This window comes from Lutra lutra, chromosome 3 (assembly GCF_902655055.1).
Source record: "Lutra lutra chromosome 3, mLutLut1.2, whole genome shotgun sequence".
Classification (NCBI taxonomy): domain Eukaryota; kingdom Metazoa; phylum Chordata; class Mammalia; order Carnivora; family Mustelidae; genus Lutra; species Lutra lutra.
The window spans coordinates 70685739-70706291 of record NC_062280.1 but is presented as its reverse complement, the minus strand read 5'-3'; the positions used below and the strand labels follow the sequence as shown (position 1 = coordinate 70706291).

Sequence of the window (20553 nt, the reverse complement as noted above, 5' to 3'; positions counted from 1 at the left end):
GGTTTTAAAATATGTAAGTTGATGTGTTGGTTGTGCTACCCTATCAGAAAATGTGGTTTTTAGTTTTAATTAAGTTAAGAATTGTTTTCAGTGTAAAAGAACTATTTGTTTCACTAAATAGTATGTTTAAAACTTTTTGTCATAAATGAGTAGTAAGTCTTTTTGTTGTCTGATAATGAGCACAAAACAAGTTGGTTGATATCTTGGGAACAAGATTTGGTATTTTAGTGAAATCACCTCCCCTAGTGTTGGAGACACAAAGATACTGATTTGGTCCTTTGTTTGGACAGATTTGTATATAATCAAATACATTGTGGTAAATATATACTAGCAGCAGATGCAAAGTGCTCTAGAAATGTAGAGGAGGGAAATTCTGCATGGAGAAATCTGGGAAAGTCGGGCAGAGAAATGGCATCTGCAAAGGTACAGTGTGGTTTGTTATGGATGGTAGGGGAATTTGTGAGAGTTGGAGGAGGGTGGTCAAATTGCAAAGGAGTTCAGAATTTAATCTTTACCTAAAACTCTTCAGAATCCTAGGTCTTAGAAAAATGCACATTAACTCTCATTCAAATCCAGGTTGTTCAAACACTACATGGGGATGTTTGATCTAAAGTCTGAACCTTGGAACACGCTTGTCCTTACGGAACTGGGGGAGAAAGAGGAGTCATCAAGGAGGCTGTGAGAAACCATAGAAGGTGTCACGGCGGTGATGAACATTAGGTGCAATGGAGAGGTTAAGTCAGATGAAAAGCAAGAAAAGGCTATTGGTTTTGCCTGCTGATCTTTGTAAGCAGTTGATGAGAGTATTTGGGTAAAAGACTGGTTGAGGGCACAGGAGAAGAGGCTTTGGGGACAAGAAGTATAGCATATTCTGTTAACATTTGGTGGTAAAGACCAGAAGGGGGCAGATGCTGAGTCAGGAAAGAAAACTGTTCAAGTTTCTCATTATAAAAGTACATTTTTACATAGATAAATATTAAAATAAGAGTAAAAATTTAAGTGGCCTCAAAGCTGGAGTTGGAATTTTTGAACAGCTATATATGCTGTCATATATTCTTACCATTTTATCACTATATTCAAAGGCAGTTTTTTGGTGTTAAAACTGCTGAGTGGGAGGTCTGTTTCCTTCAGCCTTTCCCCACTCCCCAGCTTTTAAATCCCTTGCTTTCTCTTCTAAATCCATATTAAGCTGCATGTGAAAACAGATGGGTTTCTTACCTTCTTTTCATCCTCCATAAAAAGGGGATAACTAACCGTGGTATCCCTCATAGGATTGTTGAGAGGATTAAAATGTAAGTATTTAACATAGTGTCTCTGGCTTACAGAAGCAACTCATTTTTTTTTTTCCTCCTCCACATCTGTTACTAACTCTGAAGAATTCGTTTTTTTGTAGTAAGGGGGCCAGTGTTTGGGGGTTTCCATTGTTTGACTATAGCTCATGCATTGATTTCCTCCTTCAGAAGGGGGGGGGTTAAGTGAAAAAAAATGTGAAAAGAAAACTACAGAATCTAAATTGTTGGTAGACAATGCGTGATGTGATGCGGCAACAGAAAGGGTGGAAATAAGCAAAGAATGAAGCACAGAAAAGTGTCCTCTTAAACTACACCCTGATGTAGAATTCTATCCCTATTTTAACATTTCTTTGCCAAAGAATCTTTGGTTCATTTTGATAGAATTAAGCATTCAGTGGTTCCAACCTTAAGAAATGCCGCTTATTTCTCCAAGAAAAGTGTGAGCCTCCAGTAGACAACAGAAACAAAGGAAATGTTACAGTAGATAACCTTTGGGATATCTGCCCAACTTTTGTGCCATTTTCTGAGGATTACTTCCGCCACCTTCAGGAAGGAGCTATTCAGAGGATTGGACAAGGGTTGGACATCTGGTCAAATGTGAGCCAAATAAGTGATTTCTTCTGAGAATTTGGAATTGGAAAACAGATGTCCTGGGAAGCTGCATTTGGAACATGGAAAAAGCAAAGATGAGAGACCATACAACTAGAAGGAAAAGATGATGAGAATAGCTTCCTTGATTGCGGATCACTTACGTTTTTATTCCAATGTTTTGTGTCTGTCTGCATTGCCTGCTCCTGGGTTCCATGTTACCCTTAAAACCTTACAGGGAGACTCCCCCACTTCCACCTTTAGTCCTTAAGTTTGGGAGACAGTTACTTGCTACAAAATGCCAACTAAAACATCTGTGATACAATTCCTTCTTGCATAAAATACAGTGGTCTGAAATAGTTGATGACTTGGTCCTGTAAAAATACCACAAAAAATCACCTTAGTGCCAGATGAATCAGGTTTCGATGAGGGAGAACTTAGTTCAGAGCCTGAGTGAGTCAGAAAGGGTGAGCCTTGAAGGGCCAGTAAAATGGACCCAAGGGGACTGATGAAAGGGCCTGAAAGTCCACCTGCAGTCTGAGAACTCTTCCTGTGGAAGGGCTGTGTATTGGGGGCTAAGGGATACTGGTTTTCTTGCCAATGCCAGCTTTGTTGTTAATGTCCCACACTGTATGTTCTTCCCTGTATATTTGCATTATGCAGATTCAGATTCAGTCTGGGCCTCACTTTTAATTGTGTGTCCCCACCTACCGAGTCTTCCTTACACCTTGATCCCTTAAAAATCTTCAGTTAGTTGCATCTGTCCTATTTTTACTCTTGGTAAATTCCTGTGGCTTTTTCATCTTGAATCATTTAATAAAAGTGAAACTTTTCACATTGTAACACAGTGCACAGATTTTGGACTTAGACATTCCCGGGTTTATGTCCTGGCTCTGCTGCTTACTAGCTGTGTGATCTCGGACTCTAGCATTCCACTCGCAGCCTCGGCTTTCCAATCCATAAAATGATCGTAGCATTATCTTCATAAGGGTGATGGAGGAGATGAAACAAATGAGCGCATGTAAACCACTTTTCACTGTGCCTGACACATAGCTAAGTATTAAGTAAATGTAAGCCCTGGAGGAATCAATACTCTTCCTACACTTGGAAGTAATTATCGGCGTCTCGTATTAATGTGTTTATCCACTTTGATCCAGTTAGTTGCCTGTGAGTTGTCTGTCATTATTCGTATTGTGCCTTTTTATTATGAAGCATTTCAAACATACAGAAATATGGAAAACAATATAAATGAATCCCCGTGTATCCACCATCCTGCTTTTATAGTCTTAGTATTTTACACACTTTTGCTTGTTTCTTTTAAAAAGTTATAGCTACAGTGAAATCTAAAGAGCCTTATCTCATTCCATGTCTTTCCCTTTACCCACAAGGTAATCGCTGCTCTCAGTTTTTCTGTTTATCAGAATGATACCATGAATGGTTTTATATGCTTGTATATATGCATATCTAGGATTATCTTCATGTTTTTGAAGCTTTATATAAATGGTATTATACTGTAGATTATTATGAGATCTGTTTTTTTACTCATGTTGAGATGTACCCATGTGAACACCTGTTTCTCTATTCATTGAAAATGTTATAGTTCATTGAATAAGTGTATCACAGTTTCTCCTTTTTTGTGTTGATGCATGTTTCAGTTATTTAAGAATTTTCCCTATAAACAATGCTGCAATGAAATACTCGATATGTTTCCTTATGCACTTGTGTGAGTGTTTGAGGTATGTATCATGAACTTCAATCACTGGTCAATAGAATATTCTTCAAGTGATCAGTATTGCCAAATGATCCGTACAGTGTACCTACCAAATTGAGCCCCACCAGCAGTGTGTAGGAGTTCACGTTTTCCCGTGCCCTCTCTAACCGCTGGCCTAGGCAGGTATTTGTCCGATGAAGAACCACACAATTTTATTTTGAACTTTGGCAACATGATTTTTGGGAAAAAAGTAAGTGTAAGAAGTTAAAAAGGAACTGGAAAACTGAAGCCAGATATATATAAAGAAATTGATACCAGTAGGCATAAGCAGACATTTGTCAAGTGTAGCAGAAACAATGTGAGGTTTTCTTATGGGTTCCACCTTTTAAACTCTCATTCAGCTCCTGCCCTGTATGCTACTCCCCACAGCCTCTTACTGCAGAGGTCTCTACACAGTAGACCACCCTCTTGGATCGAATATTGTGAAGAATATTGTGGTGTTCCCGTCATCTGGGGCTGGGAGTATAAACTGTTACCGCACTGGGGCCTCCTGACTGCCCTGTTCTCTCCAGTTCTTCCCCTGCATCCTTACCCCCACTCCCGATAGAGTGGCCTTAGTTGATTGGCCTGTCAGCTGCATAAGCCAACTTCAAATTGGGGAAACCCTTTCTTGCAGACCCCCGGTATTGCCATATATTCCACATGATTGGTGTGAAGTAACTCATGATTTTGATTCTCATTTCCCTGTATTCTGATGAGGTTAAGCCTATTTTCACTAAGTTTACAATCCATGTTCCCTCTAAAGGGAATTACCTATTTGAGTCCTTTATCCTTTTGCCTTTCTGGTTATTTACATTTTTGCATTGATTTTTAAACATTTTTAGCGAATTCCTGGTATGTATTATTTTAGAGATACAGGGGCTAATAAGATCTTTTCCCAATATGGGGATTGTCTTTTAGCTTTATGGTGTTTTGTGTGTAAGTTGTTGCTTTGTAAGAGTTTTATTTACTAAAAATTTTAGGATTTTGTTTTTCAGTTTAGCTTATTAATCCAGTTTAAAGGTATTTCTCATTATGGTGTGACGTCGAATATTTTCCTACGAATGTCTTGGCACATTAGTGAATAGTCCAACCTTTCCCCCACTAATTGTAATGCTACTTCTGTCATTTATCAAGTTTCCATTTGTGTGTGGATCTACTCCTTCAGTCCTTTCTTCCCTGTACTGGGATCGTACCATCCGTACCGAGCCTTTCACATCTCCATATCTGGTAGGGCAAGTCTCTGCTCACCCCTAAGCTGTCCCTTCAGATAGTCTTGACTATTCATGAGCCCTGGCTTTTCGTGTGAGCTTAGGATTAAATTGTCAAGTCTTGTTGAAAAATCATGTTAGGATTTTTATTGGAATCATGTTTAATGTATATATTAATTTGGAGGAAGAATGTTATGTTCCTCTCCACGGAGAGTCTGTATCTTCACTTTAATGCTCTTTTTATGAATTTTTCTCTTTGAAAGGTCTTAAACATCTTTCTACATTTTTTTTTCTCAGCAGCTTCGTTTTTGTTTGTTGTTGTTGTTTTGTTTTTAGTTGTTGCTGTGGGGACAGGTTTTTTCTTTTTAAGTTTAATATGTGAATTGGTTAATACTGGTCCATATGCATGCTATTGAATTTTGTAAACTGATTCGAACAATCCTACATAATTCTCTGGCTAGTTCTAATAGTTGGCCTGTGGATTCTGTAAGAATTTTTTATGGTGATAGTCATATTGACCTCAAATAAGAAAAGTTTTGTCTCTTCATTTCCAATTCTGACACCTCCACTTTTTAAAAATATTGCATTGCATTGGTAGCTTAGTGTTAACTAGACATCTCTGCCCTGTTTCAGACTATCATTTACTTTTCTTTTCCACGTGTAATCTTATTTGATCCTTGTGCTATGTGCTTGGCACTTGGGATAAAAAGATGATAGTTTCTGTCCTAAAGGATAATAGAGAGGCTGATGACATTCTGACTGCAATGGCCTTTCTGACTTTTAAAAAAATTCTATCATTAATCTTATTTTCTGTACTTTTCCCATTATAACAACATATTCCCTTTATTTCAAAGTTAGGGGAAGACTTTTATTTTTCTCCTTAAACTTTATCCTCCAAGAGCTCCAGCATAACCCTGCTAAGTGTCCACAGATGTGACATCTGGAACATCATACCCCAAGTATGTAAGAGCCTGAGTATAGGCCCTCTGCCTGCTTGGCACAGAGTTATGTGCACGAGGGCACCTAATAAACCTTTTATGACATTCAAAGAAAGAATATAGGGGCTTATGTGCTCAGGCTCTAGCGTTAAGCTCAAGACTTGATTGATATGCCAAATTTGGGATGGAGGAAAAAAACAGAAGTTTGCTTTTGAGGGTCCGTCTTTCTGGCTCAAGTCTCCTCAAGTTGACCCTAATCCTGGAGACAATGAGTCAACCCTGAAACAGAAAAACTAGAAACCACGAGGCAGCAACATACACATGCAAACAACTTTCTAGTCACAGTTCTGGAGAAAGGAAAAACTAATATTCTGCCCCTAAAATCATTGTATGGCTGATGACATACACTGGAAGGAGCAGTAGGTATAAACAGCACCCAGAACCAGGGGGCTCGTATTATCTGGGCTCCTTTCTGCTGGACTATTCCTTCTTCGTTTGGCAAAGGATAAAGGGACGGTTGTTGGTATTTCTTGAGTCCCAGAATTTGAACTGAGGACATGGGGAGGAGAGGCTTGGAGGAAGGAGGTGAATAGTGAAGAGGAGTGTGCAGGAAAATTATGGGGTGGGGCTCAGCCTTCAGTGTTGACGCTGGGTGTCCTCTGCCATTGCTCACAGAAGCCATTGGCTTGCTGTTTCTCTAGAGTCTTAATCTTATTCGAAGATGGCATTCTGGATTCTGATCCATTGTGATCAGACCTTCTGTGTCCTTGAGGCTTTCCCCCACAACTTGAAAGCTGCTGGGAAGAAAGCTGCAAACTTAAGTTTCTCCTCGGTTTTGCTCTGCAAGGGTGGAGAACATTGTCCCTTTGCAAACAGTCATAAAATTAGCAGGGTTGTGCTGTGGCTCTTGTCAAGCTGCTGGACAGTCAGACCTCCAGCTGCAGAAGGACCTCAGCCTGCTCGTCCCTGATCCCTAAACATTAGCAGCACCATGTTGCTAATTTCCTTGTTTTTGCCAGATGGGCAGCGAGGGTGAGTGATGTCGGGGCATGGCTTATCTCATGATCACTGATCACCGGCTGCACACCTTCACGGTCAGCTTCTTGAAAAAGCTGTCCACATTTTCTCCACCTCCTCTTCTCCGTTCACTCTCATCTGCTTTCTGCCCCATCACTCCTCTGACAAGCTTTGGAAAAGGTTGATATTGACCTCCACGTCATAACCACGCAACACTGAAACATTCACGTCCCACTTGACCTCCAGAGTGTTGAGCATCTTTTTCCTTGAAATCCATGGCCCTCCTGAGTTTCCTTCTACCTCTTTCTACTTCTCTTCCCCTTTGCTAGCTTTTCTTCTTCTACCTGACTCTCAAATATTGGGTTTTCTCAAGGCCTGATCGAGCTGAATTCTCTCCCCATTTTGCACTCTTACTGGATGATCTTGTTCACGCTGGTGATCTCCTTCTGCTCCAGGCATGGACAGCAACCAAGTTTTCTATCCCTGCTCTGCTCCTCACTTGAATTGCAGCCAAGATATTGAACTCCCCATTTGCCGCCTCTGTTGGAAGTTTCACAGGTACCTCAAAATGTTTATGCTCAAAGCTCCTTTTCTGAATGTCTGTCCCTAATCGTGGACCGTCAGTGTCTGTCTTAATGAAGAGCGTCCTCCTATGTGCCCAGATGCTCATTCCAGAAAAGGGAAAGCTAGCCTTGACCGCCCCATCCTTCTCACCCCATATCCAGCCTGTAGACCTCCCGCGCGTTTCGGAACCACGCATCCCTCCACACGGCCTCTGCCCACATCCCAGCCAGCAGCCATCATTTTCTGCTTTATTCTACATTAGAGCAAACCCTCTGATTTGGGTTCCCCATAGCCACTCTTCTTGATCCCTCACTAGTCCACTCTCCAAAACCGCAGCCCAGAGTGACTTTTCAAAAAATGCCAGTCTCCTTAAGACTCTATACTGGCACTTCAGATGGCATCTTGAGTCTTTGCCGTGACTGCTGCCGACTTCACCGGCCTCCTCAGCAGGTCTGTCCCTCATCCGCCACCTTCCGGCCACTGTGCCTTCTCTACCTTCCCCAGGTATCTCAGGCTCCTTCTGGCCCGGCTCTGGCTTTGCGGAGTCCGTCAAGGCTGCATGACACCTCTGGGCCGCTCTAGGGGCTTTTTCCTCAGGGACCCCTTCATAAATTTTCTGAAGAATTATATCTCATAATAATACTGGAACACAGATAAATATAATCCAGGTTGGATTTGTTTCTTTTTTTCTCTCAAGATAAAATTCACATAAATTCACCATTTAAAAATGTGCAATTCAGTGACATTTAATATGGTCCCAAAGTTGTGCAGTCACCACCTCTATCTGGTTCCAAAACACTGTCTGAAAAAGTAACCCTGTACCTAGTGAGCACGTACTCTCCATAACACCCAGTCCTTCGAGAACCATCCATCTGCTTTCTGTCCCCATGGATCTCTCTCTTCTGGATACTTCAGGTAAGAGGAATCATACAGTAGGTGGCCTCTGGGTCTGGCTTCTTTCCCTTAAAACAACGTCTTGGAGGTTCACCGGGGAATATTATCAGGACTTCATTCCTTCTCACGACCGAATAATGTTACATTGTATGGACGTAACGCTTCTTGTTTATCCATTCGTCCACTGGTGAGCACTGGGTGGTTTCACCGTTTTGCTCTTGTGAACAGTACGGCTCTGAAGGGTCATGTGTAAGTACTGATTCGAATGCCTGATTCAGTTTTGGGGGTAGACACTGAAGAGCATAATCGCTGGGTTCCTTATTCACCTGATTTGAAAATGAATTAAAAACATTTGCATGGACCCCTAAATGTATTGTGAGCCTAGGCGCTGCACTGGGGGTCCTGTGCCTGATAAGACTAAGTGGACCTTGCCTTCTGTTCCTTCCATCGGAGATGCTTCTCTTGCGTCTTTGCTGCACCACGGGAGGGTACAAAATGTCCACTGGGAAGAACTAGTGTGCCTTGCAAAGGAGACGGGGCCCACTGAGTAAGATGGTGAGTGGATTATTCTCAATTTCCATCCCAGGGAGAAAGAAATTGATGGTGATAGTCATTCCGCACTCAGAGTGAAGAGCTGCTCTGCACATCTGTGTAATCAACTCACTCTCTGCCTCCCTCAGCTGGAGCCTGTCCCATCTCCCTGGCTCCTGGCACCAGGGTCCTCTTGCTTCTCACGCTCTCACCCCAGCTCCCAGTTTCCCCTTGGGAAGCCTGACTTGAACAGAAGAAAACTAACTGATGCCTCCAGTCTTGGCTATGGCTCTGGTGGTGTCACTATAGATAGTAACATACAACAAATTTACTCTGACCTAATTATTCTTTTCAAGACACTGGGCTACTGGGGGCGCCTGGGTGGCTCAGTCGGTTACGAGTCTGTCTTCGACTCAGGTCATGATTCCAGGGTCCTGGGATGGAGCCCTGCATTGGGCTCCCTGCTCAGCGGGAAGCCTGCATCTCCCCACCCACTCCCCTTGCTTGTGTTCCCTCTCTTGCTGTCTCTCTCTGTCAAATAAATCAATAAAAATCTTAAAAAAAAAGATATTGGGCTATTGGAAAGTCTCTAGTAAAATGTGAACTTTCTGAAGAAAGAAATTCCAAGAAGAATAAGGTGTAAATAAATAAAGTCTAATAGGGAGCGCGGTGAGCTCCCTCGCACTCTATCATAGATCCCCAGGCTACTTTTGCAGGAACCTGGTGGTGGTAGCAGGGGAGGACAGACATGTTTTGTTTGAGCATGGTTTTCTCTCTCTCTTTTTTTTTAATTTATTTGACAGATCACAAGCAGGCAGAGAGGCAGGTAGAGAGAGAGGAGGAGGCAGGCTCCCTGCTGAGCAGAGAGCCCCACGTGAGGCTCCATCCTAGGACCCCAGGACCATTACCTGAGCCGAAGACAGAGGCTTTAACCACTGAACCACCCAGGCACCCCTGGTTTTCTCTTTTTATATTAACCTCAAGTTTCTTTATTTTCCTCCTCTTTGCTTCTTTTCTCTTGCATGCTAATTCAGCTAAAGACTAAAGGGGACTAGTACAGGGTTTTAATCAAAGCGGATGAAGTATCTAAATCTACCAGCCTTCCCACCTAGACTCTCTTTGTCTTTCTCGCTGTCTGCATACCAGGTGGTTAAGAGGAAGAGCCAGGACAGATCTGCCATTGCTTCATCAATACTTCCTTATGCTGACATTTGTAACAAGAGAAGATTATAGTCAGAAAAAGTCCCTACCCAATTTTCTTAGGCAAACCCACAATATTTTCCATTCCCCCTTTTAATTACATCTGCTCTGTGGTTTGGGTAAGCAGACCACATTGCTTGCTGCCTAAATTATTTTCCAACTACCAAATCGCTCCGTCCCTGCACACATCCCCAAATCATCTCCTACATGTTTTCAGGCAAGCTGTCTTTTAGGACATTGAATTATATCCTCTGTTATGATATATAATCACAGTATCAATGTCTATACACCTTTTGTTACAAATATATGCTAATTATTTTTGCCTGTTTCAAGATTATTAAAGCAGTTCTTAGGCATTAAAGGATCCTGTCAAGAGAGTCAATATTGAACAGAAGATTGGTTGGGGAGAGAACAGAAGTTTCCATAGATTAGCCTTACAACTTTACACTTGCCATGATGCTTCTTAATATGTTTTTGACAGTTAGTAATTGGTGGATTCTCTCTACTTCCCTTTGAATTATTTTGTGAAGTCAAATGGGTCATTATGAAACCTAGATACTCAGTAATCTTATTTTATTTTATCATGTCAAAATTAACTCCATTTGGAGATGGGCAAATTGTATTTGTCAGTACTCAGCAAATGTTTCACTGTGATGGAAAATTGCCTCTACTTTTGTCAAGAGCTCAAGATTATAATAAACACCACGATACAGAATGGCTAATGGGTCTGGAAAACCTGAAGAAATGGGCCAAGACTATCATGGATTTAAGGGAAAAAAATGCAAAGAGGAGAAAGAGTAAAAAGGCTTCCTGAATCCAAAATTCTGTGAATTTCCCCAAGACTCCCTATTTTATGAGAGAAGCTAGGCATAAAAGGTTTTCTTAGCCTGTTTGAGATTTTTTCCTCTTCTTCTTTAGTTTTCCTTTGGTTCTCCATCTTTCGCTATGAATTATAGGTCTTGTTTCAATTTCAAATTTTGAACCTAGGATCTTAACAGTTTTAATTCTCAATTATAGGATCTATTTACCAAAATCATTCTGATGTCCCAGGAATGGGGAGGAAGACCTGAGAAGGTACCCTGTTCAACTAAAAAATAAAATCTAGGCTAGAAGTCTCCTGGCAGGAAGAGCTCTGGCCCTTTGCCTGGTGATTCTTGGAAACTTGGATGACTAAGGCACTTGTCCGTGGGAGCAGGTGTTCATGGGGGCACCTAATGAAGATAACAAAGCAGAGCCTCTCAGGCCTTTGCCAGGGTTAATCAGCATTCCCCATTGCCTGATGTTTTATTACCTTTTAAAGTTTCTTCTGGAAAGTCTCGCAAGAGGTGTTTTATGAACAAGTTGTAACTATTTTTATGGATTTTAGTGATTTAGACCAGATTCATGATCCACAACCACATTTGCCATTAGGAGCGATATAGACTTTATTTTTTCCAGATTTTGTGCCATGAATATCAATTTTTCCCTCCTTTGAGGAGCACTTAGGGATGACGTTTTAGGAGTTATTTTATGTGGTCCTTTACAACTGAAATGAAAATGAAAAGAGATGTTGAGATGTAAACTGACCTTTGGCCCTATTTGAAATCCTGGGAACTGGGAGTTCCCTTTGAGTGTTAAGTGCCGTAGGGGTGTGACAGAATGTTATGGGAGACTAGGAGAAGGTCATTGAGACTGGGATTGGGGCTTATGGAAGGAAGGCTTCCCAGCGGAGTGACAAAAGCTGGAGGTGGAAAGGGGCTGGAGAGGTAAGAAGGGCGAAGAGGACAGGACTCTGCCTGGGTCTGTCTTGGTCATCACTGTTTCCCCAGGGCTTAGCAGAAGACCTGATTAAGTATAAAAGGTAGTCAACAAAAAATTGATCTGTGATTGAGCAAAGGGATTTTAAGGTGCTGTCAGGCTTGCATGTAGGGAGAACTTAGCCCGATGCAAACATTCTGGGCAGCGGCGGACTCCTGGGAGGAAGAGCTCCCAGGCAGACGGTGCCTCCAATGGAAAGTTCTTAGGGGGCTGCCCCCTCTCCCTTCAGCATCTGCATAATGTCACTGATGAGGAATATGGAAAGGAAAAACGGAAGAAGTGGGCTCTCATTGGGGGTCTCCAAAGGGGAGTGGTGCTCCACAGAAGTGGCCCAGTCCTGGCGGGAGAGCAGATGAGCCTTGGCTGCAACTACTGGCCTGAGAAAAAGCGGCCGAGAGAGTTTGGGCAAAACGAAAATGAGCATTTGCGGATTGTCCTCATAAGCTAGGGTACTCTAAGGCCGGGGATACCTGGGGGTCTCAGTCGCTGAAGCATCTGACTCTTGGTTCCAACTCGGGTCATGATCTCAGGGTCGTGAGATCGGGCACTACGTCCGGCTCTGTGCTCCGTGCAGAGTCTACTTGGAGAGAATCTCTCTCTCTCTCTCTCTCTCTCCACCCATCTGTCCTCCTCCACCCCCATCTCACTCTCTCATATAAATAAAAGTCTTAAGAAAAGAAAGAAAGAAAGAAAGATAGATAGTCTAAGCCCAGGTGGGGTTTTCTCTGAGCCTCTCTGCTCTGCTCTAAAGGGATAATGGGCTAATTTGCCACTTTCTCCCTGTCAAAATATATTAGAAGCAGCCCTGCAGATTAACACTGTCCTGAAAGCAAGAGGGAGAAAGAATCCCCAGGACACAGTGGTTTCCCTAACTTGGGCGAGTGTTTTTTTCTTTGTTGTTGTTTTTTGTTTTGGTTTTTGTTTTGCTTTTTTTGCAGTCAATAATGTGGCAGGGAAAAAAACAAGGGGGATAAAGATGTTTCATTCTTGACTTTTGTTGAGGATACTAGTAGAAGAGAAGCTTTCTCCATTGTCCCTCTCCGGTGACCGCCCGGAAGGATAAATTGCATATAAAATGTTTCCAGCACAGTCTTTTCTCTGGTAGTTGTGTCACTGAAAATAATTTGATAACTGCTGCTTTCTTTCCAGAACTAGAGCCCCTGTTCTGCCCTCTGTCAGCTCCCAAACAATCCTGAGCATTAGGAGGGTAACTGGGTGACAGTGGCCTGGGAGCCTGGTTGATGTGGAAGCCAAGAGGATCTCTTGTCCCACTCCCCAAAGTGGAAGGAGATGGTGCCACCAGAGAGTCTTAACACGCTCTTGTCCCTCCAGAAAAAAGGCTTGAAAATTGTTTTGATGCAAGGCTGCCACTGCAAAATATTTGGATCAATTGTTGCAAGGTGTCCCCCTTGGCAGATGCAGCCCCCTCCTGGACTCACAGCTTGAGAAGAGCCACTTGGGCTGGATTTGTGCCCCTGTCTGGGAGCAACCAGCACAACTGTACATGGCGACCATGATCCAATGTACCCCTTAAACAATGCTTCTGTTCGTACTGTGAATGTGGCTGCAGACAGGAACCCCGGGCACGTTTGTTCTTGGCACTGAGCCGTTCTTCTTTCCCATTCCTTTTCTCTGTGCTCCTCTCCCTTCTCTCCACCTGGGACCTTCAGGCTGGACCCCCAACGTCTCAGCACATGATCCAAGTGTCCCCTCTTACACTTCCGATTCTTCCCCCGGCTTGGTTCCTTCATTTCAAATTACGGATCCTCTGCCTCATTCCTCTGAGATCGGCTGAGGGGGCGGAACTTAATCTGGTTCATAAATTGTGGCTAAATTGTTAATGATTGATAATGTATTACTCTTCCAGATAGAACCTGGATGAGTCTTTATAGACGCGCCACAGGATTTACATTTTAGTAGAGATCTTCAGGGCCTTAACCCCAAAGGAGATGGATGCTGTGAATTTCATGAACTAAGGCATGGCCAATGGGAAGATGCTTTAGGGTTGAGTTTTCTTGCCTTTCTCAGGCACACTACTAGGTAGTATCACTAAATAAAACATGAATTCAGCTGATATCCTGACGTGGTATTCAGAAGTGTGGGGCAAACTGGAGAAGCATACTTGCAAACATTTTTTTTTTTTTAAATACTAATGATACTATTTTAACATTTGGTAGAATGCAACTGTTATCTTCTTTCTTTGCTCTGGGTTTTTCTTCTTTCTTCTCAATGGCCTGGATATTCGCTGTACTTATTTAAATGTATTGTTTGGTAGAGTTCATTTATTTGCACCTTTGTCCAGGAACAACCAAAAAAGTCCCAGAGTAAATTAGCTTCAGTCATAGTTTTGTCCAGGAGCTCCTATCTCATGGCCCTGGCTGCTCTTGCCTCCTGCCCCATTGCCCTGTAATCTTCAACGACTCTTGACTCATTGTATTTAAACAACAACAACAACAAAATTTGTTAATTAAAAAAAAATTTAAAACTTTTAAAAACTTATTTTAATTTTTGAAAAATTTAACTGAGATATAATTGACATATAACATATTCATGTCAGGTGTACAATGTAATGATTTGATATTTGTATATATTGCACAATGACCATCACCTTAAGTCTAGTTAACTTTTGTCACTATTTATAGTTACAAATGTTTTTTTCTCATGATGAGATCTTTCAAGATCTACTCTCTTAGCGACATTCAAGTAGGCAATACAGTATCGTTAACTATAGTCCCCATGCTGTACAAAATAGCACAAAAACTCTTTTGAAATGATCTTAAATTTGTGGAGGAGTTTCAAAAACCATTCAGAAAGTTCTCAAATACCCTTTATCCAGCTTCCACTAATGCTAACTTCTTATGTGACAAAAGTACAGTGATCGAAACTAAGAACTGAACACTGATCCAACATAAAGACTTTGAGTTTTGCTAGTTTTTCCTGGAAAATCTGCTTCAGCATCCAACTGGGGATCTCACATCTTATTTCCATGTCCCATCTCCTTAGGCTCCTCCATTCTGGGACATCTCCTCAACCATTTTTGTGTCTCAGGACCTTGATACTTTTAAAGAGTACTGACTGGTTATTTTGTAAAACATCACTCCGCTTGAGTCTGTGTGATGTTTTCCTCTGATTAGACTGAGATGATGCATTTGTGTTAAGAATATCTCAGAAATGAGAGGCTCTTCTCAGTCTGTTGCATTGTGGGTACACGAGGTCAGGGTGTCATAATTCTGGCGATGTTAATCTAACATGGTGTGATTTACATTTCTTCAGTGAAAAATTCACAATATCTCCCTTCGTATTTAATAAAAATCTTGGGGGAGATACTTTGAGGCTATATGAATACCTTATTTTTCCTCAAACCTTTGCCTACTAATTTTAGAAATCATCAGTTGATCTTGCCTGCAACGAGTATGATTATATTATTCTAATAGTAATTTCCTAGTTGCTTCATTCCATTTATATTTATTCGTTGAAATTTTTCTGTAAAAAGAGCTGTCCTTCTCCATCGACTTACTCAATTATGTATTGGTATCATTTTGGACTCACGGATACTCATTACAATCCAATACTCTCATTATTTATTTTGTCATTCAAATTGTTCCTCTTTCGATATTGGAAGCCCTTTCAAGTCCTTTGATAGGCCTCCCTCATTATTTTGGAGCACTTCCCTATTTTCTGGCACCTTGAGATGTTACAGACTCATATTTTGTTTTCTCTATCGTAGTCCTGGGATTGGTCATATCTCCTGGAAGCCCTGGTTCCTTTTACTGGAGAATGGTATTTGCAACCCGAGATCTGGGTGCTTAGGTGTACGTATCACCCCGGGGATGTCGTCTCAGAAGACCAAGCTAGGAAATAGGCCAATGCACGCATACACACTCCTATATTTATCTCCTACTATATCAGAAATCCATCCACCTTTTTGGGTACATATTTAAAAACCACGAATTTTTACCAGTACCTCCAATTCAACCCAAAATCTTGGGGTTCATTTAGACTCTCTTCTTTCCTGATACTTTTAACATTTTTCTCTGACAGCGAGAAAACTGGCTCTCATTTATCTACAATATATTTGCCTATTTCCTCAAGCCTGGCATAAAAATAGGAAGTTGTCACCAAACTGCTTCTTTCTCTTTCCTAGGAGTTTCCAGAAGTTCTAGGACGGGTTCTTACTAGGCTGGTAATATGCTCAGCCTTGACCCATTTACCGTGGCGCAAGGAATGGAATGACCTGACGAGTCTGGCCTGAGCTACATGGCCACTCCTGAGCGTGGGCGGGGGTGACTGTCCATCTAAACCATGAGGGTGAGTGTGGATGAGGGGTGGTTCTCAGAAAATTAGAGTCCAGTTATCAGAAGTTATCCGTTATCCACATTGGTTAAAACCACCAATGTCTGCTGCTTCCTCAAGTGGGACAACAGTGCAGTGATGTCAATACTGCGGGGTATCAGGGGCGGGGGGGTGAAGTGTAGGCACCCTGCAGACATGCAAATGCCTGTCAAAAGGTGAGGGGTTTTTGTTTTTGTTTTTAATTATGTACAGTTGATATGAACAGGAATATTGCTCTAGTTTAGTAAGAATTATTACCAGGCTTGTTGGTTTGACCTAATTTAAGAAGAAACGAGAGAAACTTGATTAACATGATGCTTTTTGTCCAATTTCATGCAGAAATTCCATGACATGGCCTCGAGATTCTGCTTGCTTCCAACAGGCTGCTCTACCCAGGACCTGAGAGGCTGCCACAAGGACGCCCCATGAGATAGGAGGGGCCAGTCGAGCCCTCTGGATCTGCTGCCTGCAGATTTCGAGATCACTTTTTTATGTTCCTGTTCAACAGCTGTAACTTAAAGCTTCTAGACAGTAGAAAAACTTCAAAATTCGATCTGTTTTTGCAAAATTGGAAAGCCACAGGAAACTTATAAGTAAGATGGAGAGTTCTTTTGTTTCGTTTTGTTTTGTTTTAAAGGTACAGGGTTAATGACTGCCCTTTAATCTTGGGCTGTGAATTTGTTCTAAGTCTTTCCTTCAGGCCGGGCCTCTTCGGGTGTTACTTGCTCTGGTATCCAGCTCTGAAAAGAAACCAGTGGTTGTCCTGAGTTTGAGAGAGAGCCAGTGTTCCAGGGTCAAACGTGGGGCTGTTAGCCTCGTTCTAGGCAGCGCTGACATTTTCCTCGGTGAGCTTGGTAGCCAGGCTGCTCCCTCTTTTACTGCCTTTTGTCTTATTTATACTTCATTTGCGTAGAAACTTCTTTAATGAAACATTGCACTTCATTAATGGAACATGCTGTTAAAAATCACATTTTAACAAGCCTATCTTCCAGCCTCTCTCTGAAAGTCAACTGTCTCTTTAAAGGAGCTTGGCCCTTTTTCTCTTCTGAGTTGTTAGACTGTTCTTACCCTAGAATACAAGTTTTTATGCAGCTACCCCGTGGCTTAGTCACAGTGCAAAAACAACATTGCTAATCTGAACAATCTACATGGATGACAACTCATTGAAATAACTATCAATTAACAGCGTAATTGTCATTTGTATGCTGCCAACATTAAAATAGGCAATTGTTACTTCTATGGGGCTTTTGTGTTTTTTCCCCCCTTCTCTTCACAGGGTGTGGATATAGGGCAGGGAGCTGGGTTGAAAACTTCAAACGGGGCGGCTGGGTGGCTCAGTCATTAAGTGTCTGCCTTCGGCTCAGGTCATGATCCCAGGGTGCTGGGATTGAGACCCGCATAGGGCTCCCTGCTTGGTGGGGAGCCTGCTTCTTCCTCTCTTACGCCCCCTGCTTGTGTTCCTGCTCTTGCTATGTCTCTGTCAAATAAATGAATAAAATCTTCAAAAAAAAAAAAAAAGGAAAAAAGAAAACTTTAAACTGATGTCCAAGTTGCTTGTTGTTTGAATCATTGGATCATCTATCATTTTTTTAAAAAGATTTTATTTATTTATATGACGAGAGAGAGAGAGAGAGAGATCACAAGTAGGCAGAGAGGCAGGCAGAGAGAGAGATGGGGAAGCAGGCTCCCTGCTGAGCAGAGAGCCCAGTGCCGGGCTTGCCGGGCTTGATCCCAGGACACTGGGATCATGACCTGAGCCGAAGGCAGAGGCTCAACTCTCTGAGCCACCCAGACACCCCTGGATCATCTTTCTTACAGTTGTTCTGAAGTAAAACAGTGGTGCTAGTCATAAAATTTTATGCCAAGCTTGACAGGTCTACCTTGCTTTGGTTCTGAAATCTCTATGGCATCCAATGTGTTGCCAGGGCTATATTCCCTCTAATCAGGGGCGACTGTAGACAGGGCATGACATGTGAGTTTTCTCCCATTTTGTTCCAACAAGTTCATGCCCAAGAAAACCCGGCCTCTGTATGAAGACAGAGTCTGCTCTTGCTAATGCAGCTGATAAGAATTTAGCCGAGCATCCTCAGGATAATGACCTCCGTGTTTTCCTATCTACGCTATTGCCACCTAGAGACCCGAGCCTCTATAAGTGAGTGGGCAAAAGTAGCAGAAGGAAAAGAATCAGGATGTGGTGGAGGCAGGACACTGTGTGCATCAAAAGTGCCACGACCACCTTCCATGGGTGACTTCTGTCTCTTGTCAGAAAACTGGTGTCAGGGTGCAACCAGGTTCCCGGTCACGCAGAAACACCGTCAGGAAGGACTGCCCAAAAGTAAGACTCCAGCTTGTGTTTGGGCGCAAATTGCCCAAACGTTTGGGAAGCGTTTTCTAGCAAAGCCCTGCAACTAGCTGAAATTGAAATTAGGAACATCCATCCAACGGCTCTTTTGCACTGGGCCGATTGATCTGCACTTCATCACCTGGTACGTCTCTATTTGCAGACCAAAGTTTGACTGGAACTTGCAACAAGTACTCAGTCCCTCTGTGGGAGCACCATAGAAGGGCAGAGACCTCGGCTTCCAAGCCAGATCCCAGGTATTGGAACAGCAGAACTTTCAGCTCCTGCTAGGGGATAACCAGGTTCCTTTCTTGGGTCGCTAACTTCTTACCACTGACTCGCTGAGACTCCTTCTACTTTGCAGGGTTGTTTCCTCGCTTAGGGACACTGATGGTGCTTATAACGGCCGGTTGCCATTAAAGAGACGGTGACAGAGACGCTTTTACTGACCTAAAAATAATTTAAGTTAACGAAGTAGCTTTGCTACTTTGATCTTAATGGAAGGGAATTTAAATTCTTAAATTTCTAAAAAGAATCATCAATGAGTGTTTGCATTGTAGCACCCACTTCTGAAATTCAGTGGGGTCTTACTGTTACTACTATGCATAATCACTTCATTAGTCATCCACTTCTGAACTAAGCCTTTCTGCGCAGCTGGATAGGTGCTGTTTTAAGGGAGCCAATTCTGCAAATCGGCTGTGCAGGGTACAGATGGCATTGAGTAACGTTATAGCAAATATCCTTTGTCTTTCCCTCCTGGTTACATCATTTGATTGTTTGTAGTATATTTAGCATTCCAAAGACAGCAAGAACTCTTTATCACCCTAATTTAACAATCACATCTTGGAGAAGACAGAGCTCTGCTTTTTCTGCCCATTGGCTTACGATGGGGGTGGGGGGGGGCGGGGAGGGCACTTTCTAGGTGCCAAAGAACAAGGTTTCCATTTATTTAATAGTTTGTGTATTTTTCTTCTCTAGATGCTTCCCCTGCCCCAGCTGGTTGTTGTGCTTGTCACTGACTACTTGGGTGATTCCTGCCGCTTGTATGCTTCTCCGGCTGTGTGGGAGACACACTTCACCTTATGGCTCCGCCCTACAAAGGTTACGTTTGCCGTCTGGAAGAGCAGTCGACTGTGCCGATCGGGAACGTCTCATCGCACCCCTTTTCCACGCCATCTGTCTGACCTGGACCCATTCCAAACACTATGGCTTTGCTGGCAGAATGGTCTTCCTGCTACAGAAGTTTTGTAATCTGCTAATTGACAGGGTAAGGAAAATTTGTATTTGGGTTACAGCTGAAAAGTTGAATGTTTCTTTGATGGGGCATTAAATACTGACATATGCTGCATTGGTTTTTGATTTTAGGCATCCCGTTTGTGCGCGATCACGCACTCTCCCCTGTGTTCTCTGCCTCATTGAGAATATGGCATCCTTTGGAGAAGAACACCGATATGATCTACCAGAGAATTATCCTCTACTTAGTTTACTCATTAAGCAATGATTTTATTATTATTATCTCTTTGTAGCATGAGACAGATGGCAAAGAAGGAGTTTGCTTTTCTGAGCAAGACGCAGTGTTGGGCATAGCAAATCTCCCGAATGGTTAGTATCTTGGGTCATTATTCTGCCTAATGAATGTCTTTGCTTTTGTACAAGGAGTGGTCCTACATTTCCCTTTTAATTTAAGTGCAAAGTTGTTATCAATCCTTCTTTTGCGCACAGAGGCTAAGGGGAGAAGAAGCTGAGAGAAGGCAATACCATTAAAATCGTGCTGTTCAAGTTCACGTTTGTGGTTGTACTGATCTTGAAATCTTGGTGTGAGCAAACCCTGCGTCGACAAAGGTTCGTGCGCAGTGATCAGACCCATGTCCCTAAAGCACTATCCTCTCTACGCAAGAGCTAAAGGCCCATGTTAGGGGCAGTGCACGAATGTGGGATGATCCTGAGACTCTGGCCTCCCCAAGCTTCTCTCTCATATACCCCTCCACCTGCACTAAGCAACTCTCGACTTGGGGAAAGATGAGAACGAAAGAGGATTTCTTCCCTACCTTTGAAAACTTCAAAGAAATTGTTCCCAGTCTGGTTCTGATGATCCCCG

The 20553-nt window shown here is 42.5% G+C and overlaps 1 long non-coding RNA gene across 1 annotated transcript; it reads left to right on the top strand.

Moving 5' to 3' along the window:
* Positions 1-18626: 18626 nt before the first annotated feature.
* On the top strand, positions 18627-20233 carry LOC125096209 (uncharacterized). The gene is made up of 3 exons (XR_007126100.1): positions 18627-18712; positions 19434-19722; positions 19821-20233. It is a non-coding gene; the product is annotated as an uncharacterized LOC125096209 (long non-coding RNA).
* Positions 20234-20553: the final 320 nt, after the last annotated feature.